Source organism: Moschus berezovskii, chromosome 17 (genome assembly GCF_049115385.1).
Source record: "Moschus berezovskii isolate FMDL1 chromosome 17, NW_MosBer_1.0, whole genome shotgun sequence".
In the NCBI taxonomy this organism is placed as follows: Eukaryota; Metazoa; Chordata; class Mammalia; order Artiodactyla; family Moschidae; genus Moschus; species Moschus berezovskii.
In genome coordinates, this window is record NC_142476.1 from 4200210 (window position 1) to 4209967 (window position 9758).

The following is a 9758-nucleotide window of genomic DNA, read 5'->3' on the forward strand; positions in this document are numbered from 1 at the left end:
GTGGCCCTGCTGAGTTTTCCAAATCTGCTGGCATATTGAGTGCAGCACTTTCACAGCATCATCTTTCAGGATTTGAAATAGCTCAACTGGAATTCCATCACCTCCACTAGCTTTGTTCGTAGTGATGCTTTCTAAGGCCCACTTGACTTCACATTCCAAAATGTGTGGCTCCAGGTGAGTGATCACGCCATCATGATTACCTTGGTTGTGAAGATCTTTTTTGTACAGTTCTTCTGTGTATTCTTGCCACCTTGTCTTAATATCTTCTGCTTCTGTTAATTCCATACCATTTCTGTCCTTTATCGAGCCCATCTTTGCATGAAATGTTCCCTTGATACATTGGGTCCACTGGCACAGATGCAAGACCATTCAAGTATGACCTAAATCAAATCCCTTACAATTATACAGTGGAAGTGACAGATTCAAGGTTTTAGACTGATAGACAGAGTGCCTGAAGAACTGTGAAGGGAGATTCGTCACATTGTACAGGAGGTAGTGATCAAAACCATTCCCAAGAAAAAGAAATGCAAAATGGTAAAATGAGTTGTTTGAGGAGGCCTTACACATAGCTGAGAAAAGAAGGGAAGTGAAAGATAAGGAGAAAAGGAAAGATATACCCATCTGAATGCAGAGTACCAAAGAATAGCACAGAGAGATACGAGGGCCTTCTTAAGTGATCAATGCAAAGAAATAGAGGAAAATGATAGAATGGGAAAGACTAGAGATCTCTTCAAGAAAATTAGAGATACCAAGAGAACATTTCATGCAAAGATGGGCGCAATAAAGGACAGAAACGGTACAGACCTAACAGAAGCAATAGATTATACAAATACCCTTTGTCAAAATCACCTACACCCTTTTCGAAAATCTCATACATACTGACCTCTCCCCTGAGCTTTTTGGGAGTTTCTCAGAGCTATCTGAGAGTCTGTCTCTAAGGCTGTTTCTCAATAAGACACTGAATAGGCTAAACTCAAGGCTTTTGCATGGTTTTTGGGTTTTTTTTCTGTTGACAGTACACAGGGTGCCATCTCAAAGAAAGGAGCTTCTATCCACGTGGTGGAAGCACTCTGGTTCACCAACCTGTGAGTCCTCTGAACTCTCCTTTTGGAGCTTAATGTCAGTTTCATTTCACAGGCAGACTGATCCCATCATTGGTGACTGGTGATTGATTCAGCCTCTAGCTCTCCATTCTCTCCCTTCCGTTTCTTCCCTGCCCTTCCCTTCCCTCTAATCACACAGTTGGTTCTCCTGACAATCGGTCCCTCTCTTTAGGTAGGGTCCAATAGTCACCTCATTAATATATTAAGAAGTATCTTTATCATGAGGAAATTCCAAGAGTGTTAGGAGCTTTGTGCCAGAAAATGGGACAAAGACCAAACATGTATTTCTTTTCATAAGTCACAGAATCACAGGAGTTGAAACAGTTGAATCAGTCTTGTACACTGTTTCCATTGCTCTGGTGAGAACAAAACACAGGGACTTCCCTGGTGATCCAGTGGTTAGGCCTCCACACTTCCAATGCAGGGAACACATGCTCAGTCCCTGGTCGGGGAACGACGATCCCACATGCCACAGCTGCTGCTGCTGCTGCTAAGTCACTTCAGTTGTGTTCAACTCTGAGCGACCCCATAGACGGCAGCCCACCAGGCTCCCCCATCCCTGGGATTCTCCAGGCAAGAATACTGGAGTGGGTTGCCATTTCCTTCTCCAATGTGTGAATGTGAAAAGTGAAAGTGAAGTCGCTCAGTCATGTCTGACTTGTAGCGACCCCACGGACTGCAGCCTACCAGGCTCCTCCGCCCATGGGATTTTCCAGGCAAGAGTACTGGAGTGGCTTGCTATTGCATTCTCCGGCATGCCACAGAGCACAGTCTAAAAAAATACAATTGATTCTTGTTATTCATGGTAGTTATGGTCTAAAAAGTCACCACAAACACTGAATTGGTGAATACTGAACCACAGGTTCCTGAAAGCTTCTGATCATATTTTCATCAACTGATCAAAGCATAACCTTATTTTATGTGTGTTTCTCTTTAAAGATGCTTTATTTAATGTACAGTATTTATTCATTAACATTTGAGCTCACAGTAACTGAACTAAGTCACGGATAACGCAGGCTTATCTAGCAGACATGTTTTCCTCATAATGCACGTAACCACTTTCTTGCCCTTTGAACACTAGACAGAGCTACACTTGGGGGCCATTTTGAAACAGCGCAGTCTTGAATAAAATCTACAAAATGCAAAAAATGTGCACTAAACAGACCACTAAAAGATACAGGCTTACAGTTTGACAGTTAAAACAAGAAAGCAGAACTTCACCTCCTTCAACCTGTAAAAAAAAAATAAAATAAACAGAAACCTCAGTTGAATAGAGTAGGGAATGAGGAGGGGAGCTCTCACTGTTGGGAGGATAGCAGAGCCCAAAATGAGGAAGAAACATTGCTCTTCATTCCCAGAAATGACTCAGCCAATGAAAAGCCATGGACTCTGTTTGCTATAGCTCTCCCAACTTCCTTTTCCTCCCTATTGCACATGGCACTCCATGGTTGCAGACCTCACTGCCATTCTCTGCTGTTTTGAATAAACTCATCTTTGCTGGAGAAATATCTGGGAGTCTATTTGTTTTAGGTCAACAAACCTTGGGAAGGACTATGCACGTTGTCAAATTCCAATTTTTCCCACAATGTACATGCACATGTCCATGAATGACCAAACGTGCTGGGAGTATTGATTTTGAGGTTACAAATAAATTATAGCTAGTAGGCAAATTCACATACGCAGAATCTGCAAACAATGAGGATCAAATATAAACATACATGTACAGTTCAGTTCACTTCAGTTGCTCAGTCATGTCCGACTCTTTGCGACCCCATGAATCACAGCACGCTGGGCCTCCTTGTCCATCACCAACTCCCGGAGTTCACTCAAACTCATGTCCACAGAGTTGGTGATGCCATCCAGCCATCTCATTCTCTGTCGTGCCCTTCTCCTCCTGCCCCCAATCCCTCCTAGCATCAGAGTCTTTTCCAGTGAGTCAACTCGTCACATGAGGTGGCCAAAGTATTGCAGTTTCAGCTTTAGCATTAGTCCTTCCAATGAACACCCAGGATTGATCTCCTTTAGAATGGACTGGTTGGATCTCCTTGCAGTCCAAGGGGTTCTCAAGAGTCTTCTCCAGCACCACAGTTCAAAAGCATCAATTCTTCAGCGATCAGCTTTCTTCACAGTCCAACTCTCACATCCATACATGACCACTGGAAAAACCATAGCCTTTGTTGGCAAACATGGACCTTTGTTGGCAAAGTAATGTCTCTGCTTTTTAATATGCTATCTAGGTTGGTCATAACTTTCCTTCCAAGGAGTAAGTGTTTTTTAATTTCATGGCTGCAATCAGCATCTGCAGTGATTTTGGAGCCCCAAAAAATAAAGTCTGACACTGTTTCCACTGTTTCCCCATCTATTTCCCATGAAGTGATGGGACCAGATGCCATGATCTTTGTTTTCTGAATGTTGAGCTTCAAGCCAACCTTTTCACTCTCCCCTTTCACTTTCAAGAGGTTTTTTTAGTTCCTCTTCATTTTCTGCCATAAGGGTGGTGTCATCTGCATATCTGAGGTTATTGATATTTCTCCCAGCAATCTTGATTCCAGCTTCTGCTTCTTCCAGCCCAGCGTTCCTCATGATGTACTCTGCATATAAGTTAAATAAGCAAGGTGACAATATACAACCTTGACGTACTCCTTTTCCTATTTGGAACCAGTCTGTTGTTCCATGTACAGTTGTGACTGTTGCTTCCTGACCTGCATACAGGTTTCTCAAGAGGCAGGTCAGGTGGTCTGGGATTCCCATCTCTTTCAGAATGTTCCACAGTTTATTGTGATCCACACAGTCAAAGGCTTTGGCATAGTCAATGAAGCAGAAATAGATGTTTTTCTGAAACTCTCTTGCTTTCTCCATGATCCAGCGGATGTTGGCAATTTGATCTCTGGTTCTTCCGCCTTTTCTAAAACCTGCTTGAACATCTGGAAGCTCATGGTTCATGTATTGCTGAAGCCTGGCTTGGAGAATTTTGAGCATGACTTTACTAGCATGTGAGATGAGTGCAATTGTGCGGTAGTTTGAGCATTCTTTGGAATTGCCTTTCTTTGGAATTGGAATGAAGACTGACCTTTTCCAGTCCTGTGGCCACTGCTGAGTTTTCTAAATTTGCTGGCATATTGAGTGCAGCACTTTCACAGCATCATCCTTCAGGATTTGAACTTGTGCTGACCTGATGTTCCAAGGTCCACACTATGCTTTTCCTTAGCTTAGTAGGGTATGACAACCCCAACTAATCAACCCAATGTACTTTTATTTGGGTTATGCTGTATTGCTATATTTTGTTTTTATTATTTTCCCATGGTGATTTTCTCATGGCTTAGCCAGAGCAACAGGCAGCTGACTATTAACCCCTGCAGCTAGAAGTGATAAAATAGAAAATTTTGTCTTTTCTTCTAGTTTCTTTACTTGTGCTTTTTGTTTACGACTTAATGTCGTTCTAAATAAAGCTTACATTTTAAATTGTTTATTTGAATTTTACCATTCAGTTTTATGTTGCATAAATGCTAGCTTTAAATGTAAATATATACCAGCTTTTAACTAACTCACCAGTGGAATCACCAAAATTACACAATAATGCTCAAAATTCTCCAAGCCAAGCTTCAATAGTACATGAACCATGAACTTCCAGATGTTCAAACTGGATTTAGAAAAGGCAGAGGACACAGAGATCAAATTGCCAACATCCATTGTATCATTGAAAAAGCAAGAGAGTTCCAGAAAAACATCTACTTTTACTTTATTGACTATGCCAAGGCCTTTGACTGTGTGGATCACAACAAACTGTGGAAAATTCTGAAAGAGATGGGAATACCAGGCCACCTGACCTGCCTCCTGAGAATATGCAGGTCAAGAAGCAACAATTAGAACCAAACATTGAATGACAGACTGGTTCCAAATCAGGACAGGAGCATGTCAAGGCTGTTTATTGTCATCCTGCTTATTTAACTTATATGCAGAGTACATCATGAGAAATGCCGGGCTGAATGAAGCACAAGCTGGAATCAAGATTACCGGGAGAAATATCAATAACCTCAGATAGGCAGATGACACCACCCTTATGGCAGAAAGAGAAGAACTAAAGAGCCTCTTGATGAAAGTGAAAGAGGAGAGTGAAAAAGTTGGCTTAAAACTCAGCATTCAGAAACTAAGATCATGGCATCTGGTCCCATCACTTCATGGGAAATAGATGGTGAAACAATGGAAACAGTGAGAGACTTTATTTTTGGGGGCTCCAAAATCACTGCAGATTGTGATTGCAGCCACGAAATTAAAAAACCCTTGCTCCTTGGAAGGAAAGCTATGACAAGCCTGCCAAGTCACTTCAGTCGCATCCGACTCCGTGTGACCCCATAGACGGAAGCCCACCAGGCTCCCCCGTCTCTGGGATTCTCCAGGCAAGAACACTGGAGTGGGTTGCCATTTCCTTCTCCAATGTGTGAAAGTGAAAAGTGAAAGTGAAGTCGCTCAGTCGTGTCCGACCCTTAGCGACCCCCCGGACTGCAGCCTACCAGGCTCCTCCATCCATGGGATTTTCTAGGCAAGAGTACTGGAGTGGCTTGCCATTGCCTTCACAGCATATTAAAAAGCAGAGACATTACTTTGCCAAAAAAGTCCATCTAGTCAAGGCTATGGTTTTTCCAGTGGTCATGTATGGATGTGAGAGTTGGACTATAAAGAAAGTTAAGCGCTGAAGAACGGATGCTTTTGAACTGTGGTGTTGGAGAAGACTCTTGAGAGTCCGTTGGACTGCAAGGAGATCCAACCTGTCCATCCTAAAGGAGATCAGCCTGAATAGTCATTGGAAGGACTAATGAGGAAGGTGAAACTCCAATACTTTGGCCACCTGATGCGAAGAACCAACTCATTAGAAAAGACCCTGATGCTGGGAAAGATTGAAGGTGGGAGGAGAAGGGGACAACAGAAGATGAGATGGTTGGATGGCATCACCAACGCGATGGACATGAGTTTGAATAGGCTCCAGGAGTTGGTGATGGACAGGGAAGCCTGGTAAAGGTGACTTCCTTATTGGCAGTGGTGATCAAAGACTGGGAGATCAGATGGCCCACCAACGCAGCCACCATTGCTCCCCAGCAATGTGCTCTAGCAACCAGGGACTTTTATTTCTGCACTGGCAGCAGGATGTCGACTCCACCAAGAATTCAAAACTCATAGAAAAGGTACTCCCTCAACTAAACTTGGGTTTTATTTTCATTTCCCCTTGGCTGGAACAATCTGTCACTGGTTTGGAGTGTGTTTCTTTACTGACTTACTAAGAGATAATATCTTGCATGCTATTGGCTTGTGAAATCATTGTAATTTCCACAGTGAACCTGTGTTAAATAATTTTTTTTTTAAATCTCAGTCTCTGAGCATAATTTGTCTCCCCCAAAACAAAGCACTGAGTTTCTTTATGGGAATAAGGGACATCCCTCCTCCCTACTCCAACATCCGAGACATCTTTTCTCACAAGAAGAGCTCTGTCTCCCTCAGTCCTCCTCTTTCCTCACTATTCCCCAGTAGAACACTATTCCCCAAGACTAAGTTTTGCAGGCTTTAGTGTCAGCTGGATAGACAGCAAATGACCATCCCTACCTAAGGCTGAGCCATCAGGGATGTGGCATCACCAACTCAATGGACATGAGTTTGAGCAGGCTCTGAGAGTTGGTGATAGACAGCGAAGCCTGGCGTGCTGCAGTCCATGGAGTCTCAAAGAGTCGGACACGACTGAGCGGCTGAACTGACTGCCTAAGGCTAGCTGAATCCAATAGAGAAAGACAGGCTCTAGTTCAAAGGTCAGTGGAAAGCTAAAAAGAGAAAGATTGATATATATGACTACTGTATTAGTTTCCTGAGACCATCAACTTAGTGGCTTAAAACAGCATAAATTTATTATCTTATGATTCTAGAAGTCAGTCATCTGAAATGAGTCTCACAGAACTAAAACCAAGATATTGGCAGAGCTATCTTCCTTCAGGAGGCTCCTTACCTCTTTTAGCATCTAGCAGCTGCCTGCATTCCATGGATCATGGCCTTTTTCCTTTATCTTCAGAACACACACGCCAACCTTGTTTTTGTTGTTATGCGTCCTTTTTTTTCTGGCCGTGCTGTATGGCTTGTGGGATCTGAGTTTGTGGGCCAGGGACTAAACCCAGGCCCAGGCAGTGAAAGCGCCAAGTCTTAACCACCGGACCACGGGGAAATTCCCTACACCTCCTTTTCTGACTCTTCCCTCTCTGTCTCTCATCTCCCTCTTATAAGGACACTTAAAATTACTTTAGGCCCACCCAGATGATCCAGAATAATTTCCCCATCTCAAAATTATTAACAATCACATCACATGAGGTTACCATGTGAAGTTATATATTCACAAAAGCCAATGATTAAGACATGATCATCTTTGGGAGGGCATTATTTTACCTATGGAAACTACATAACAGCATAGATTAACATACCTGATAATAGCTGCAGCTGATAACATCTAAAAATCTGTTAAAAGATTCAGAAAAGTAAAATGATATGTACAAACACAGGCACACACACACACGTCTGGTTTTAAAAGAAGAAATGAGAGAGTAGGAAGAAGGCTGCTAGGCCTGGCACATTTGCTGGGTTCTTGATAAACTGATTTAGATTATATACCACATAAGGTTATTAATTTAGGGGAGGTGCTTCCTTTCCTGGAAGTCAAAGCAACTATCAAAGCAGAAGGCAACCATGCAGAGCTACCAATGCTCTGGGAGATAACAGCAGACATATCAGGGGAAGTCTGCTGTTGGTTAAATTTATCTTTAAAAAATCCCTAGTAGCTTGCACTTAGAATTTTTCACAAAAGCTACGGTTTGTCTCAAGTGTAATGGAAAATTCTTGTTGTTGTTCAGTCGCTCAGTCCTGTCCAACTATTTGCAACCCCATGGACCGCAACACGCCAGGCCTCCCTGTCCATCACCATCTCCTGAAGTTTGCTCACACTCAAGTCCATCAAGTCAGTGATGCCATCCAACCATCTCATCCTCCATCGTCCCCTTCTCCTCACACCTTCTATCTTTCCCAGCATCAGGGTCTTTTCAAATGAGTCAACTCTTCACATCAGGTGGCCAAAGTATTGGAGTTTCAGCTTCAACATCAGTCCTTGCAATGAATATCCATGGCTGGCTTCCTCCAGGTTTGACTAGTTTGATCTCCTTGAAGTCCAAGGGACTCCTGAGAGTCTTCTCCACTAACACAGTTCAAAAGCATCCATTTTTTGGTACTTGGCCTTTTTTAGTGTCCAGCTCTCACATCCGTACAAAACTACTGGAAAAGCCATAGCTTTGACTATACAGACGTTTGTAGGGAAAGTAATGTCTCTGCTTTTTAATACGCTGTCTAGGTTTGTCACAACTTTTCTTCCAAGGAGCAAGCATCTTTTAATTTCATGGCTGCAGTCACCATCTGCAGTGATTTTGGAACCCAAGAAAATAAAGTCTGTCACTGTTTCCATTGTTTCCCCATCTATTTGCCATAAAGTGATGGGACTGGATGCTATGATCTTAGCTTTCTGAATGAGTTTTAAGCCAGCTTTTTCATTCTCCTCTTTCATCTCCATCAAGATGCTCTTTTGTTCATCTTCAGTTTCAGCCATAAGGGTGGTGTCATCTGCATACCTGAGGTTATTGATATTTCTCCTAGCAATCTTGATTCCAGCTTCTGCTTCATCCAGCCTGGAATTTCGAATAATATACTCTGCATATTTCCCATGATGACTCTGGAAAAAGGTCAGTTTTCATTCCAATGCCAAAGAATGCTGAAATACCACACAATTGTACTCGTTTCACACTAGCAAAGTAACACTCAAAATTCTCCAAGTGAGGCTTCAACAGTATGTGAACTGAGAATTTCCAGACATACAAGCTAGATGTAGCTAAGGCAGAGGAACCAGAGTTCAAATTGCCAACATCTGTTGGATCATAGAAAAAACAAGAGAGATCCAGAAAAACGTCTATTTCTGCTTCACTGACTACCCTAAAATCTTTGACTGTGTGGATTACAACAGCCTGTGGAAAATTCTTAAAGAGATGGGAATACCAGATCACCTTACCTGCCTCCTGAGAAGCCTGTATGCAGGTCAAGAAGCAATAGTTAGAACCAGACATGGAACAACGGACTGGTTCAAAATTGGGAAAGGAGCACATCAAGGCTGTATATTGTTACCCTGCTTATTTAACTTATATGCAGAGTACATCATGTGAAATGCCAGGCTGGATGAAACACAAGCTGAAATTAAAATTGCTGGGACAGGAGCACGGGAAGATGGCAGAGGAATAGGATGGGGTGGCCACTTTCTCCCCCCAAAATCAACAAAAGAACATTTGAATGCTGAGTAAATCCCACAAAAAACTTCTGAATACCGGCAGAGGACATCAGGCACTCAGAAAAGCAGCCCATAGTCAAAAGCCCATAGACAAAAGGAGGTAGGAAATAGATAAAAAGAGAGACAAAAGAGGGAGGGGCGGAGCTCCCTCCCGGGAAGGGAGGCTTAAAAAAAAAAGAGAGAGAGAGAAGTTTCCAAACACCTGGAAACACTGGCGAGTGGAATCTCAGAGGGCCGCATAACTGGGAGACAAAAGACATAAATAATTAAAACTCAAGATTAAGTGCCCAGAGGAAACTCTC